This window comes from Rosa rugosa, chromosome 2, assembly GCF_958449725.1.
Source record: "Rosa rugosa chromosome 2, drRosRugo1.1, whole genome shotgun sequence".
NCBI lineage: Eukaryota > Viridiplantae > Streptophyta > Magnoliopsida > Rosales > Rosaceae > Rosa > Rosa rugosa.
Window position 1 is genome coordinate 15,569,235 of NC_084821.1, and position 16,789 is coordinate 15,586,023.

Below are 16,789 nucleotides of genomic sequence, written 5' to 3' on the forward strand. Positions count from 1 at the left end.
TTCGAGGCATTTCTAGCAAAGGAAAATTGACTAATGATGTAAGAAGTACTGCTCAAAGAAAATTTTCTTTACGTTTTAGTTCTAGTTCGGACTTCGGAGGAGTCGTTAGGTTAGGTTAGTTTCATTATTTAATTTGTCCATAGGTTATCAGACTTTAGAACTCTAGAGCAAAACTCCATAGTTTTGAAGCTCTGATGATGAAAAAGTTCACTCGTTTAGTTAATAGGTCAGATATTATTTACTATTTTTTAATGTTAATTTCTATCCTCTAAGTTATTGGATAAGTTTCATGACCTATAAACTGACCTAGAGTGACTCAGTCAGTTTGTAAGCCACTACACTGATCCAGAAAGGCCACGAAACTGATTTAAAAACTGTATCAGTAATCCAGAGCATGTAAATAAACATAAAAAAATATTAAATAGTATATGACTCAATAACCCAAGGGTGAACTTACTGTAATAAACAATTCTACTATAGACTATGGTCTCTTTGCTTAAAGGGCAGTGTGGATAAGAAAGATAGGGTAATGATTCGCGGAGAAAAGATTGTGAAGTAGGTACGGTGAAGTTCCATAAAGAAAAACAAAGGGGAGCGGCAAAAGCTTATCTTTAAAGGAACGCGAATCTCTGAAAGATATCTGATGGAGCAGAGGAGCAGGGAGCAGGAGTAGCGGTCCGTCGTCAGCCACTTGAAAACAGCAGAGGCTTCTTTTCTCGAAATTTCCCCGTCCTTTGTTTTTACTTTACATGAATCACTGTGCTATCACGTGTAGCCTTTGCTTTATACGAGTCTCTTCCTCAGAGGCCTTGTTGGGAAGAATCCCAGTAACAGGATTTCCCTCCATTTTCTTTTTCAAATTTGTATGTAGATCATGGCATAAAAAAATTTATGTTTAACAAATAAATTATATAAAAGAATGAAATTCACATATTTTTATTTACAATCTACACTTTTTCTTAAAAAAAAAAAAAATTGAATCGGTCAGCCATTTATTGAAATTGAAAGATTACAGCAATACGATGCCCAAAGACATCGAAAATGAAATAAAACAGTACGAAATGAAAATTACAAATGAAATAGAAAAATTTTAAAACGCAAGAGCAGCAACGTCGAGACGCAATGCTGATTTTACACTACGGATTGCAACCGTGTAGTGAATTGAGTAGTTGGTGATTTGACTACCCATGCAAGTCCAACTCCCTAATTTACAAAAGCCAACTTGGCGCCGGAATGAGAGCACTCTCCCACCTAAAAATCGAAGCTAGCCAAGGGTGTCAGAACATGGTTATGTTGGCAGACGATCTTTCACGAACAGATACCAAAGAATTGGGTCCTGGATCCAATACCAATAAAGCGCAGGAGCCCCAATCCATTCTTACAAACAAACAACCCACAAAAGATAATGGGTAGCAGTCCAAGCCGAACGTCCACCCGAATCCCAGATCCAAATCCATTTGCAAAAACCACCCGGATCCAAAACTATGGAGGCCCAAAGCCTCTTGTCCACCCATGGATGCTCCGGCCCATGTCCAAAACCTCTTGGGCCCAGAACCCACTAGGTCGTCACCCAGTACCCACCGCATCTAGGCAATCCACCTTACCGCCGGTGACACACCAAGTATCCGCCATGCCGCCAATCAAGGGGTCGTCTTCTGCCTTGCCACGCAGATCTCGAAGATCGCCGACTGCCCAAACAAGGCCGCCTACACCACCATGCACCGATCCATAGTTCGGACGGGACAACAGCAGCAGCATACAATCCGGCCGAAGGAAAATTCCCTGTGGTAACCACCGATTGACCACCGCGTCAACAACATCGCTGGAAAGAGGCAACCGACTGAGGTCACCTTGACTTCTATCCGAACCCCACTCCTCCCAGTAATCACCGCCACCCTGCGATGCCATCTCAACAGAATGTTGTCCCATCGACCCCGCCCCAGCAGCGCCCAAACTCCCCACATGAGAGCCACTGCCATCGAAGACAACGAAGATGAAGACAAAGAGGCCGAAGCCTGAAATTTTCTCCATAAATGGAGTAGGTATAGGTCACGGCGAACGAGAGAGGGCTGCCGTTCCACAAACCCTAGCAGAGCGCTCTGCTAGGTCTTATTTTAAGTGATATAAAAAAATAATAATAATTTGATTTTGTTTAAAAATTTAATTTATTTGAAAAAATATGAAGGTCTGCATTGGAAAATGAAGAGTTTTAATTTCACATTCATTATGAAATCCAAAACAATTCTATTTAAAAATTCAGATTTTTTCTTCCTCACCTATATTAGAGCATTTTCAACCGTTAAATATTCAAAACTCAAAACTCAAAAATCAAAATTCCTCTAATTTTCATTCTCAAAATGTTTAAACTATTAAGCTTGTGTGTCAAAATTCTTTTTATTTGTATATATTTGGCACTGTAGTTCACAATATAACTGTTGAAAAGTTAAAACAGCCTTCAAATTATCATCTATGCAAACAAAAATCATTTAATTTTGCAATTGAGCATATCTAAATCTTTCGTAGAGATCAAAAACTAAACATGCCATTTTTTTTTTTTTTTAGAATCTAGAGGTCTAAATCTAGTAATATCTATGCATTGTGTTAACTCCGCAATTGGAATTTAAATAGAGTAACAGTGTCAAGATGTAGATGTAGGTGTAACTTTGACAAATCCACGCTTTGATATTTCTATTAAGTTAAAACAACTATGCCAAGTCTATGTAGCATACTATGACAAACATTTAAAGAGCAAATCCAGGTTAATATGTAGTCGCTGAGTTTCCTTCTGTAATTTATGCATATAGATGGTGCAAAGAAGTGTGGATAATATGTAAATATATGAAACCGGTAAAAACACTAGTTTTTAAAATATGTGAGTAAATCCGCAGCATCGTGCGGGTCATCTAGCTGCCTAAAATGTATAGATAATAGATGCAAGCAATAGTTGGAAAGCAATTATATAAGAATAACGTAGGGGTAAGTGCTCCGGCCAGCTCTACCAATGGAGCTATAATCCTCACACTTTATTTTTATGTGTAACAATTTGTTTTTGGGATGTTAACAATTAATTTAAGTGAAGGTGATGATCGGGGATTATCATTTATGTGGTCGCCGGCATCAACATCTGTAAGAGGACCGCCACGACACCTTGTAATTCTCGATCATGAGGAGCATTCCAAAATTCTCTTTGGACAAAGCCATTGTTGGCGCGCAGAAAACAGTTTGCAGAGGATAGTTGGACAGTGAACAATGTAAACTGAAGACTACAATTGTATGTTCAATCGATCATGTAATAGCTATATATAATATTGGTGAGACTTGATTTATTTGATGAATATCGGTATATATGGAAGATTTATTTGTAACAAGGGAAAATCGTCCAAACAGTGTCTGAACTTTTCCAGACTATTAATTTTCATACCTATACTTTGAAAAACATCAAAATGGTACCTGACGATTTAAGCCCGACTGAATTTATATACCTAACAACAGTAAAGCCGTCAACTTCGTTAAACTTTGAGGGGTAAAATTGGTACTTCTGATATTGCTAATTAGGTTCTATAAAATCTGGGTTTGTGTTGAGTTTGACCATGTCATGTTTCGTCATCTCTCTCACTCAATCTCTAGCTTCTTCAATCTCTATCTCTCTGCACGCCGCTTCAGCAATCTGGAAAGGGAAATCAAGACAACTAAACTCAGACAATTAATTCAGCACAAAATCTGAAATTCCTGGACCGCAATTCTTGAATTTTAGAAGCTTCAGTTCATGGTCTAAAGAACAATGCCCCTTGCTCAGTACACATTTACGGTGGTGCCAAGCTCCATAGAACTTGTAATTTTGCTTCAACGCATCCACCACCTACACGACCAAAGCCGGAGCTGAAGGAGTAAATGCCAAAATCTTCCAATTCTTCCTCCCATCAGTGGCCCCATCCAAACCCAGCTCCGAAACCGGGCTGCAGAACCCCAGAATCCCAGTCAACGCCCCCCAAAAACACCATCAAAGACAAGGCCACCCCTCGCATTCCCTGGATCAAATTCGCACTCTGACTCAATGCATTAAACCCTTAACCACCAAGAACAAGAACATCCCAGCAACAAGAACAACCAATAAAAACACGATTTGGAAAGCAAGAGCAGTACCCAATACTGGCCAGAACGAAACCTTGACGGATTGGACAGCTGCTATGAACTTGACCGGGCCATAGAAGCAGTGGAAGACGTTGTAGGTGATTGACCCGTCTTCACATATAGAATTGAAGCAGTTTTGTTCATGGTGATGGTGTTCAATTTGAACGGAAGATTGGAGATTGAAGAGTTAGGGAGCTTCCAGCTCCGGCGATGGCCCATACGGCATCGTCCAGCTTCGGGTTGGCAGCGGGGCTTCTCGGTTCTGATCTCCGGCGAATTCTGAGTCAAGCGGTGATGGCGGAATGGCAAGATGGTAACCGGAAATAGGAAGAAGATCTGGGAATAGTGGGCAGCGACTTTGAGGTGCACGTGTGAAGGCTGGAAGGGGTGGAGGGTGGTGCTAGGGCTCAGGCTTTGTTCGCCGTTCCAAGCTGCATCATTTGGTGGCGGCGGTATCGAAATCCAATGACCGGAGATCGAGGTATCCAGCGGTGGCAGTGCGCGCAGAGAAAGGGAGAGAGAGAGAGAGAGAGAGAGAGAGAGAGAGAGAGAAGAATGGCCGTGCGAACAAGAAAGGGAAAGAAGGGGTCAACTCCAAAAAAAAAAAAATTGGAAGTACCAATTTTAGGCCTCAAAGTTTAACGGAGTTGACGGCTTTACTGTTGTTAGGTACATAAATTGGGTCGGGCTTAAATCGTCAGGTACCATTTTGATGTTTTTCAAAGTATAGGTATGAAAATTAATAGTTTGGAAAAGTTCAGACACTGTTTGAACGATTTTCCCTTTGTAACAATATATTTGTACATGCATTGGATGGATGCCCGGGCATTGAGAAGGAAGGACGCTTTCAGAGGCGAAAGGCCATACAGAGTTACAGACATACTTTGTGGAAACAATATTTAATTATACATCTAGACATGAATAGACATAAATTAACGTTTGAGAATGGAGCGTAACGCTCCGCCGACTCCCGCAAGGGAGGCCTCTCGATTGCGACCAGTTTTAGGTGGTGGTGGTCTTGTGTTTTTGACTGCGAAGGGGATCTGCTCCCCTTTCTCTAGTCTTCCTCTTGGTGGTGCCGGTGGATTTTGGCGGTACTCCTTGCTCCTACGTTGTTGCCTATTCATGTTCGTCACCGGCGCTAGATGTGGTGACGGTGGTTTTAAGGCCGATCTACAAGTGGATCGGTGCATTAGAGGTGCGACTTCTCTAGGGAGGTCTGATGCGAGGGCGAGATTCACTGTTTGGCCTACAGATTGTGGCGGGGAGGACATCGGTGGTAATCACGGGTTCAATTTTTCGGTTTGGTCTGAATGGGACAGTATAGATCTGATGGAGATGAAATCTGGTTCTCTGATCGGTGATGTGGGCAGGGGCTATGCTCGATGTGGCTTGATTACCAGCGACCTAGAGGATGGTTGGCTATTTGGCGATGCAGCAAGCGGATGGGATCCTCCGGTTGGTGTTAGTGGCATTGAGCACGAGTTCATTAAACATGGGGCAATTAGCCTTGCTTTTGGTGCGGATGTTGGTGGTAAGGACCGCGGCGGCTTGGCTGTTGATAGAAGCGGCGCTGGTAGCAATCACTACTAGCAAAATAATAACACACACGGATTTACTGTATCTAAAAGCCACAGATATCCGTGCGAAATAGAAATACTAACAGATAACCGTGTGAAATGAGCATAATTGGGCCCACAATAATTTATACAATAACAATATCAACGGAAATCCGTGTGAATAAACAACAGTAACAGATGTCTGTGTAAAAACTAAAACCTTTTCACACGGTTATCTGTGTGAATATCAATTCACACTGATTTATGTACGTATTCTAAATAAGTTTATTGAGAAATCGTTAATTTTTTATGTTATGTGAATTATGGATGGACGTATTTCCGTTACAATAAGTTTTTGGTACAGATTTCTGTGTGAAATAAGTAACACACGAATATCTGTGTGAAATGTTAACACGGATATCCGTGTGAAAAAGTCTATTAGAGACAGAATTCCATGCAAACAATTGAATGACAATTGCATGTGTTACTCAGATAAATATACACGGATATCAGTTACAAATGTGTAAGTATTTCACACGGATTTCTGTGGCAAAATAACTTGAAAGAAAATTATTATCAATAAAAATAAAAGCTAATGACTAATTATTTAGTTTCAAAAAATAAGGGCGGGCTAATCAATTTATTCCCGCTCAATATTTGAATATTCCCGCAGATTACTGTGGATACTGTTGTAAAAAAACAAAAACAAAAACAAAAAGATAACACATGAGATAAATACACACGGACATCTTACATTTGCTAAAACTGTATTTTACACGGATTTCTATACGTATTATAAATTAGTTTATTTAGAAATCGTTAATTTTTTAAGTTATGTGATTTATGAAGAAACGGATTTCCGTTACAATAAGTTTTTGGTACAGATTTCTGTGTGAAATGAATATCACACGAATATTTGTGTGACATGTTAACACCAAAATCCGTATGAATAAACAACAGTAACAGATGTCTGTGTAAAAACTAAAACCTTTTCACACGGATATCCGTGTGAAAATAACAATTAGCTACAAAATTCCGTGTGGAAAAGTATAGGTGTATATAAGGTTGACCACTTATTTGATATCGAAATAATGGCGGATTGAGTTAATTTTTTTACACAATACCTATTAATACACTATAAATAGATGGGTAATGTCAAATTTATTGATTTTCAATTTTGATTTTTTGGTTCGCACAAAATTATTATATGTCTACTAATGTGGTATAATTAGTTTATTAGTTGTAATGAAAAGTATACATTCCATGAGCAACAATGTGGAGGAAATAGACTTTATCAAAATCGACCGTTGGATGTTGTCATGATTAGAATAAATAGTTATGGTCAAAATTTCAGCAATTTTTGTTATCGTTTAGGTCTCGATCTACTAGATCAACCCTGAACCCTAAATACCACATAAAACTAATATGCTCATAACCGCTCATTCGCAACTTATTTTTTCGATCTGTCAGCTCTCATACTCTCATGAATATGAGGTATACCAAATAATGTAAAAATTTTGAAAAGTTTATCTCCTCGTGGTTTAACTCCCCTTAGGGAAGTATAGGTGTATATAAGGTCAACCACTTTATTTGATATTGAAATAGCGGCGGATTAAGTTAATTTTTTTACACCATACCTATTAATACGCTATAAATAGATGGGTAATGACAAATTTATCAATTTTCAATTTTTATTTTTTGAATTGCACAAAATTCTTATATGTCTACTAATGTGGTATAACTAGTTTATTAGTTATAATGAAAAGTATACCTTCCATAAGCAACAATGCGTAGGAAATAGACTTTATCAAAATCGACCGTAGGATGTTATCATGATAAGAATAAATGGTTATGTTCAAAATTTCAGCTATTTTCGTCGTCGTTTGGGTTTCGATCTAGTAGGTCAACCCTAAACCTTAAATACTATATAAAACTAATATTCTCATAACCGCTCACTCGTAACTTATTTTTTTGATCTGTAAACTCTCATGCTCTCATGGGTAGAAGCTATATCAACTAATGTAAAAATTTCTGAAATTTTATCTCCTAAAGGGTTGGCTCCCCTTAGGGAAGTAGAAGTGTTTAAAGGGTTGACCGGTTTATTTCATGTCAAAATAACGGCGGATCGGGTTAATTTTTTTACACAATACCTATTAATACGCTATAAATAGATGAGTAATGCCAAATTTATCGATTTCCAGTTTCGATTGTTTAGATCGAACGAAATCCTTATGTGCCTACTAATGTTGTTTAACTGGTTTATTAGTCGTACTGAAAAATATACATTCTACAAGGAACAATGCGGAAGAAATAGACTTTATCAAAATCGACCGTTAGATGTCATCATGATAAGAAGATATAATTATGGTCAAAATTTCAGCTATTTTCGAAGTTGTTTGGGTCTCGATCTACACATCAAAACCGCTGATAAACCAAGAGTTTTCAAGCTATATTTGTCATCTCTCGTCGTCGATTGACCAATACACGTCTTGTAAAACTATTAGCATAATTGTTGGTGGATACGACATCGGTCAACTAAATGTTACAAAGCTAATTTCGGTTTGACCAAATGGATTGAAGTCAAAACATAGACAAAAATGGATGAATTTTGGATTAGAAGCCTAAAATGTTGTAATTCTCACATCCAATGGTCGGTGCCCCAAACCTTACATCCGTTGACTATCTTTCCCTTTGAATTGTGTAGTTAATAATAAAGCCTTATTCGGTTGACCAAGAAGATCGAAGTTGAAACATAGACGAAATTAGATGAAATTTGGACTAGAAGCCTAAAATAATATAATTCTCACATCTAACTGTCGGCGTCTCAATCATTATATCCATTAATGGTCTTGCCCTTTGAAGTGTGGAGTTAAGAAAAAAAAAAGACGTATTTATGTGATTTATGGAGGGACGGATTTCCGTTACAATAAGTTTTGGGTGTTTCTAAATGTACCCAGCAAAGTTCTTAATACACCAAGCAAATTTATTTATTTAAAAATATATCTAATTAAACCATCTAATTTTTCAAACTAACCTTATCTTGTACCCAGCAAAAAAAAAAAAAAAAACACGGCCATGAAAACTTTCCCAGCATCCTTCATTCCTTTTCAGTGATTTCGATTAACCTCTCTTTTTGTAAAAGCATGGATTAACTAATTCACCGAAAGATCACGACTCTTGGGCCTCTCCCTTCCTGTCCGCTTTGTACAATGAAATATAAAGGGGTATTGGTGTTGAAGATGTCGATTCTGTCAACTATTTGCTTGGAATGGGCACTTGCAAAATGGAGCTCTACGTTGGCTAAATATGATTAGTTACAGAATAATGGCTTTTGATTTAGTCATGGAGGAATTAAAGGAGTTGTTCCTAGTAGCCAATATCCTTAACAAAGAAACCTCTATAGCATATATTGTAACCATCGGAAATTCAAGAAGACAAGACTTCAAGAAACATAAGCAACCCAGGTGCTCAAATCTTAGAGTTGGGCAATTTCATTCTGAATGGTGGATCAAATGAGGACTGGAAGATTGATTAAACAATAGCAATTTAATTTTTGTTCTCCATGTCTCTCACCTACAGTATTTACGTTAGGAAGTTTTCATCACTGTGTTCTTTTGTTGGGTACAAGATAAGGGCAACTTGGGAAAATTAGGTAGTTTAATTAGACATATTTAAAAATAAATAAATATGCTGGGTATACTTAGAATTTTGCCGGGTACATTTAGAAACTCCCTAAGTTTTTAGTAAAGATTTCTGTGTGAAATGAATATCACACGAATATCTGTGTGACATGTTAACACCGAAATCCGTGTGAATAAACAACAGTAACAGATGTCTGTGTAAAAACTAAAACATTTTCACACGGATATCTGTGTGAAAAGAACAATTAGCTACAAAATTCTGTGTGAAAAAGTCTATTAGAGACAGATATCCGTGCAAAATAGAAATACTAACTGATAACCGTGTGAAATGAGCATAATTGGGCACACAATAATTTATACAATAAAAATATCAACGGAAATCCTTGTGAACAAACAACAGTAACAGATGTCTGTGTAAAAACTAAAACATTTTCACACGGTTATCTGTGTGAAAATCAATTCACACTGATTTCTGTACGTATTCTAAATTAGTTTATTTAGAAATCGTTAATTTTTTTTATGTTATATGAATTATGGAGGGACGGATTTCCGTTACAATAAGTTTTTGGTACAGATTTTTGTGTGAAATGTTAACACGGATATCCGTGTGAAAAGATCAATTAGCTACAGAATTCCGTGTGAAAAAGTCTACGAAATGTCACTACCTGCCTTTTTTTTTCTTTCTAAAAGTTGAATTTCCCCCAAATATTTTTTGTCTCACTCCTTTTCAGCTGACCCTTTCTTCTCTCATCTCCCCCTCACCCGTAAACCATGAAGGAAGAAGCTCAAAGTTTTGGTTCTAAGCAACATCACCACGACAGTAATTCCCTCCTTTTCTCCTTCTCTAGATTTGGTCTCTTCGCCCCATTCTAAACATGGTAGATTTCCAGATTTTTATTTTAGTTTTTTTTTTTTTGTTTTCTTTTGTTTTGTTTTTGCAGATCGGGAATCGGAGGCACTCTTCATCCTCTCTTCTACTAAACTACTTTCATCGAGCTTACTTCGTCTTCACCGTTCTAGCGCCAAAACCACATCTATTTCCCGCTCAAGTTCTCAAGGACCAGTCTCTCTCTCTCGGTAATTTCATCGAACGTCTTCTCTGCATCTTCGATTTCCTACTTTGAATTCTCACTAGCTCTTATCCTGCATTTTGTTGATTCAGCTCGTTTTGAATTTCTTGTTGATTTTGTGGTTCGATGAGGGTTTGATTGTGTGGAATGATTTTAGAACTAAGTGGGGGCCAAGTTATCTTTCCGAGTTTTGGTTTTCTGTTTCTATTTTGTAGTTAATTGAGGAAATTTAAGCTGAAAAATCATTTTCAAGTTGAAGTTGTTTTTGAGTGTTGTGCATTTCTGGGTTTGGAAATGGTTAGAGTTCTGGAGGAAGGTTCATGTATGCCCGTTCACAATTCCGTGCACTCCTTTTCAATCTGAGTTTTGTTACAGGCCAATATGAGTTAGTGAGTTGTGCATACCATCTGTTTGATAAAAGTCCTGAGAGAGATGACAAGAATTTATTTGCAAAAGAGTGTTTGATAATTTATTTTGCTCTCTGACTTTCACAGCTTTGATAATAGGAATCAGTAGCTCTTTTGTGATTTTAGGTAGCTCTTGTACTATACCAGCTTGATTGTCTTTTAGGGTTTGAAATATAGTGTTTCAGATAACCGCCTCTGATGATGATTCAAATATACTTTCGTTCTTCCGAGATTATCCATGCGGAAAATTTTTGGAGACCTGAACTGAAGAGGCTTCGTTATGCGTACAATGTGAATAAATTATACATACACACAATACCGTTTGTTTATATAGGGATTGATGCTCTTTGTGCTTTTTTGGTTGTATGATTTTTATATTTTTATGAAGCATTTGTTACTTTGTTAATTCAGTTGTTAAGAGCGTCGAGTGATGGTCATAGTTGTTGGGCTAAGTTATGTTAACTTATACCTTTTATGATGACAGTATCTATAGTTTAGGAATGATATATATTATGTTATCTTGTTATGTATGTTCTTGTAAGTTTTATACTATGAGATACCCATACTGTCTGTTTCTAAGATGCTATTTATACTCTGGATATGTCGATTTGATTTATCTGGTTGATGTATTCTTTGGCAGGTTTTGACGTGCAGTTCCTAGATCAAGTCTAGAAGACCTTACCTTCAGCTCAGGATGTCCAGCAGGCTAATGGAAGAAGATGTAAGTTATACTCTATGATGCACGGAAACGCGAAAATGCCCGCGTATCCCGTATTGAAACGGGAAACGGGTACGAAACGCGTCGGAAACTCTCGGAAATGTCCGGAAATGCGTATCCTGATTTGGATACGGATTGGATACGTACGTATCCGAATAGGATACGTGAGAATGTAAATACATCGGATACGTGGGGGTAATCCCGACTTTTTACCCCCAAAAAATAGAAAGAAAAACAAAAGAATCCTAAACCAGATCGAGAGAGAGGGAAGACAAGTCGCAGACCAGATCGAGAGACAGAGAGAAGAAAAATCGCAGGCCAGATCGAGAGAGAAAAACCGCAGCCCAGATCGAGAGAGAGAGAGAAAAACCGATCGGTATTTGCATTTAAGATTTGCCCATATCGGTATCGTGACAGGACCATGAGCTGGCTTGATGATCAGCCTGAAGAATCTGTTGTATTTTTATGCTTTGGTAGCTTGGGGAGCTTTAGGGAGATAGCTCTGGGGCTTGAGCAGAGTGGGCAGAGGTTCTTGTGGTCTTGCGTTTGACACCACCAAAAGGCAGCAAAACTTTGACTCCTATCGACTGCTCGAACCTTGAGGAAGTCTTGCCGGATGGGTTCTTGGAGAGGACTAGAGGAAAGGGACTGATATGCGGGTGGGGGCCGCAGGTGGAAGTCTTGTCCCACAGCCCAGGTTTCAACGAGGGAGTTTAGGAGGCGTTTGAGATTTAGAAGAATGCCCAATTTTTTTTCTAATTATATATATATATATATATATATATATATATATATATATATATATATATAATTGGCGTTTCCTTCACGTTTCCGTTTCCTATTACATTTAAGATTTGCCGTTTCCACGTTTCCGATCGTATCGTATCCGGATACTCGTACCCGTTTCGGTGCTTCTTAGGTTATACTGCTCTTTAGTTAAATTAGTGCATTTTTATTATGTTTCTCATTGCTTGTCCTATCTTGCCTAAGATTGAGTTAACTGTTATGCTGAAATTGGTTATGTATCGTGTGACATTGAACTTGTGTTAGTCAATAGTGTCTAATAAGCTAAAAAGTTGTGTCATCTGTTTTTGCTGTATTAATATGTTGATTGGTATTACCACTTTGCCTGCCTGCTGCAAACTTTGTCTGTCACAAATGTAATTCTCATTATTCTTAAACTGATCATGGCTTATATTTCTATGCCTGTGTTTCATTTCATTTTTCAATTAAAGAATCTCATTGTCTTCATGTATCCTCTGCATACATGTAGGATTTTAACTTGGCCTCAGGGAGTTTCTCAGTCCCATAAGTACTGTAAATGGTATGGTTTCTTTTCTGTTCTTTTCCTAAACTTCATTACTTGAAAAATGACAACTTTTTCTTTAGTTGGATTATGCATGTATGATTGGGGTAGTTGTGATCAAATTTTAGGCTCTGAGAGAGGTGGTGAAATGGTGTGGGGGTACAAATGAGATTGTGGTTGGATACTTGGATATTTAGATTTTGAGTTCTATCAATTGGAAAAGGATTGCGAGTTCTGTTGCTTTGGTTTAGGCAATTGAAAATATGAATTGTACTGGAGAGGTAGTGTTATTCTCTCTGTGTTAGAACGTGCACGTTCTGTATTGTTTGCTAGAATGGTGGATAAGCTTTACCTTTGGGTTTTTGCATATTCTCCTATATGTTCATCTTTGAGCTATAGTTCACTGGGCGTAATGTAATTGCAAACAAATACTTTTTCTTAAGTTAGGTTTCTGCACTATGTAACTTAGTGTGTTACTTTCTCCATTATATACGAAATGTATTTTGCTAGAAATGTAAAGAACATCTTCCGATGAATGTAAAGTTTAATATTTTCGATTGAGTTGTGGATTTGTTCATTTTATTGTAAATATTTGAAGTATATTTATTGTAGAGAAATAAAAGTATTATTATGTTCAGGTTGCAAATTAATTAGTAAAAATATTTTTTTTTAAATGCTGTCACTCTTACACACTGAAATCAGTGCAAGTTAAAGTATAGCGATTTCACACGGAAATCCGTGTCAATAAGGTTATAGGTTCGACACAGAAATCAATATGAATTGTATTTCACACAGAATCAGTGTGAAATAGAGTTTATGTATTTGACACAGAAATCCATGTGAAATAGAGTTGTTCACACGAACTGCATTGCATTACGGTAATTTATATTTATGGAAAGATGGTGGGCCCCACGTATAATATTCACACGAACAAAATAATCCGTGTGAGATGAGTATTACCCCCTCCAAACCGCACGGTAACTCAATTTGTGCGTGTACTGTGTGTAAAAGCTATCACACACTGAAATATGTGTGAGAAAGTCTTATTGCACATAGATTAAAATCTGTGGGTAATTGTTGTTTTGCTAGTAGTGAATGACGAAGGAGGTGGAAGTGATGGTGGCGGCTGGTGTGACGGCATTGCTTTTTCTCTCCCTACACCCAGAGTTTTGACTGATTGGGCCACTTGGGCCTTGACTTGGTTTATGGGCCTACTCATTGGCCTAGGGTTTCATAGGGCATGGATTACCCCTTTGTTGTGGGGTTGGATGGATTGGGCCTCTATGGCCTATGTTACTGTTTAAATTTTGTTTAGGTCGCAAAAACCATAGCCTTAGTTGAAACCATTTTATGTCTGCTTCGAGGTTTCTAGGTTTTTGTTAGAATAATGGGGCGTGGACTTCCTAAAAGGTGGGTGTACTAGGGACTTTTTGGGATTTTATTATTCTAGAATAGGGTTTTCATGAGGTTCTAAAGAACGATTCTTTCTATCGACCCCATAGAGGTGTTTCGTTTTTGTACTGATTGCTGAATTTAATGAAAGGGCTGACCTATTTCGATCAAAAAATGTATAGACATAAATTTTCTGCATCAAGTCAGCCAGTCAGATTTACTTTTTGAATTAATATAAATACATATGGAAACTTTTTTATGGGCAACAACATATAAAATATTGTCAACATTAATTTCCCTAATTGATTTACTACAAACATTTCTCTCAGAAAATTGATTTCTCTAATCTTTTTTTAACATAAAAAATCAAGAATAGCCCGGGAGCTATGACATGTTGGTCATTGACTAGAAATGACAATTTTTTCTGACAAAAATCTATAGAAGTTCAAAAATCATCCCCTCTATTGGATGTAATCCGGATAAATTTTTTTGTTAATTACCGTCCAACGACTCAGCTGCCACATTGGATTTATTGTCTTTCTTTATCTTGCTAACTCAACACCTAAATTTTAATTCATAATATGCCTTTATTTCATATATTTTGTGCAAAAAAATAGTAAAAGTCAATATATGAATTGTAATCCTTTTTTTTGAATTGAAATAGCTTAGTCCAATTTTATAATTCAGCAAGCAGTACCAAACGATAGACCCTTATGAGGTCGACAATAAAGAGTCATCCTTTAGGATTTACAAAGCACCTATTCTAAATAAATAGAACTTCACAGTCCAGAGTACACTCACCTTTTAGGAAGTTCACGCACTCTTATTCTAACAAAATCTAAGCATTCAGACGCTGATTAAATAAAGATACAACCAAGCACTTGATTTTGCGACCCATAAAAATTAAACATTACTAGTAGAGGAATATGCCTTAGCACCCTCTTTACCTCCTCCATCTTTTGAGGAAGATTCCATATGCTCAGAACCAGAGTCTGCACGACTCACCTCCTCAGTTGCCTCAGCATGAGACAGATCACCACACAGTTCCTCATGTGCCTTCCACTTCTTAGGTTTCTTTCCCTGCAATTCCTTGTCAAGGACTCTTGCATATTTGGGTTTGTTCTTGCTCCCCTTAGGGCGCCCCAACTTCTTCTTCCTTGGTGAGACGACCAATTTTCCATTCTTGTGTTGAAGTACCAACTGCATACCATCATCAACTTCAAGCATAGGCTCAGAAGGGGTTACATACCTTTTCCCAATGCAGCCTAGAACATCCCCCGCCTTCCTCTTACTCTCTAAGATTGATGGTTGCTATGGAAATGGTTCCAACACCATAACGTCGTCCCCTCCCACCATTCGCCAAAGGCAGCAAGCTCCCAGACGCAGACCTACCAAACAAACTAAAAACCTAACCAAAACTACTCAGAAAAAATATGAAAATTTACAGTGATGTACACACAAGACGTCCAGCAAACAAAATTTGAGAATTTTTGGAGTTGATTTACTATATTAAATAATTAAGGGAAAATGGAGAACATAAAGTAAAATGAAATTGAACAGATTTGAGATTGGTTGATATCAAGATGATGAAACTAGCTAGGAAGGAAGTATCCACCCCAACAATCACACACAACATACTTTGTCCAATTTATAACCAATTAACTCAGTTGAAGAAGCTCAGCTTGACTCAGTACGCTTGAACACAATCTATTACCCTTTCTTACTTTGTATGATAGGCAGGAAGTGCTCTTCACCTAGACTATTCTCAAGCAATGCAACCTAAAGGTAAGTTTATTAGATTAAACATGTAGGGATCATTATGTTTGAAAAGAGTTTGAGCAATCACTAGGCATCGCAAATAACTTAGCACCTCGCTAAACCTAGGGTTTTGTTTACTTGCTAGTGAAAACCACCAATTACTTCTCTAGATAATTTGAGGAATCCAACTATTGATCCAGGCATCAAACCATCAAAGTATTAGAACCCTAGCATGCATACTAAGTAGGCCTCCAAAGCATACAAACATAGAATTCATCTATGAGAAAACAGTAAGCAAAACCTCAACTTTATTAATTGGAAACAAATTGAATGTCAAAGCATGTTATGGATCATGTCTAGGGGCTTCAATTGCTCCCTAATTACTGGAAATTTAGTTACACATAATTGGAATAAAAAATACAAAGGAGTTCATGGAAAAAGAAACAAAAATTAGAAAATTGGGAAATACGGATCGGCGATTGATCTCCAGTAGCTGGCGATCAATCGTTTCTAGCATGATTTGCACTTCTTCTTCTTCTTGAGCTCTGGTGCGTCTATGCTTCTTTGTATGTGAGATGGTAGGTTTCTTGAACATCCAAGGAGAGTTTTTGTTCAACTCCTTGGCTTCAACTTCTTTGTATGTGAGATGGTAAGTTTCCTCTTTCCTTTTGGGACTCTAATTCCTTGGGTTATACGGAAAGCTTCTTGGTTAATGTTCTGATTGATTTAGGATTCGTTGACATCCTTCTATCCAATAGGAGCAGCCAAGAGAATTAATTGCTGAATATCTTTATATTCATGTTGCCT

At 37.6% G+C, this 16,789-nt stretch overlaps 1 non-coding gene across 1 annotated transcript; it reads left to right on the forward strand.

Moving 5' to 3' along the window:
* Window positions 1-10,999: 10,999 nt before the first annotated feature.
* Window positions 11,000-11,082, forward strand: LOC133734912 (small nucleolar RNA Z159/U59). The gene has a single exon (XR_009858657.1). It is a non-coding gene; the product is annotated as a small nucleolar RNA Z159/U59 (small nucleolar RNA).
* The last annotated feature ends 5,707 nt before the right edge of the window (window positions 11,083-16,789 follow it).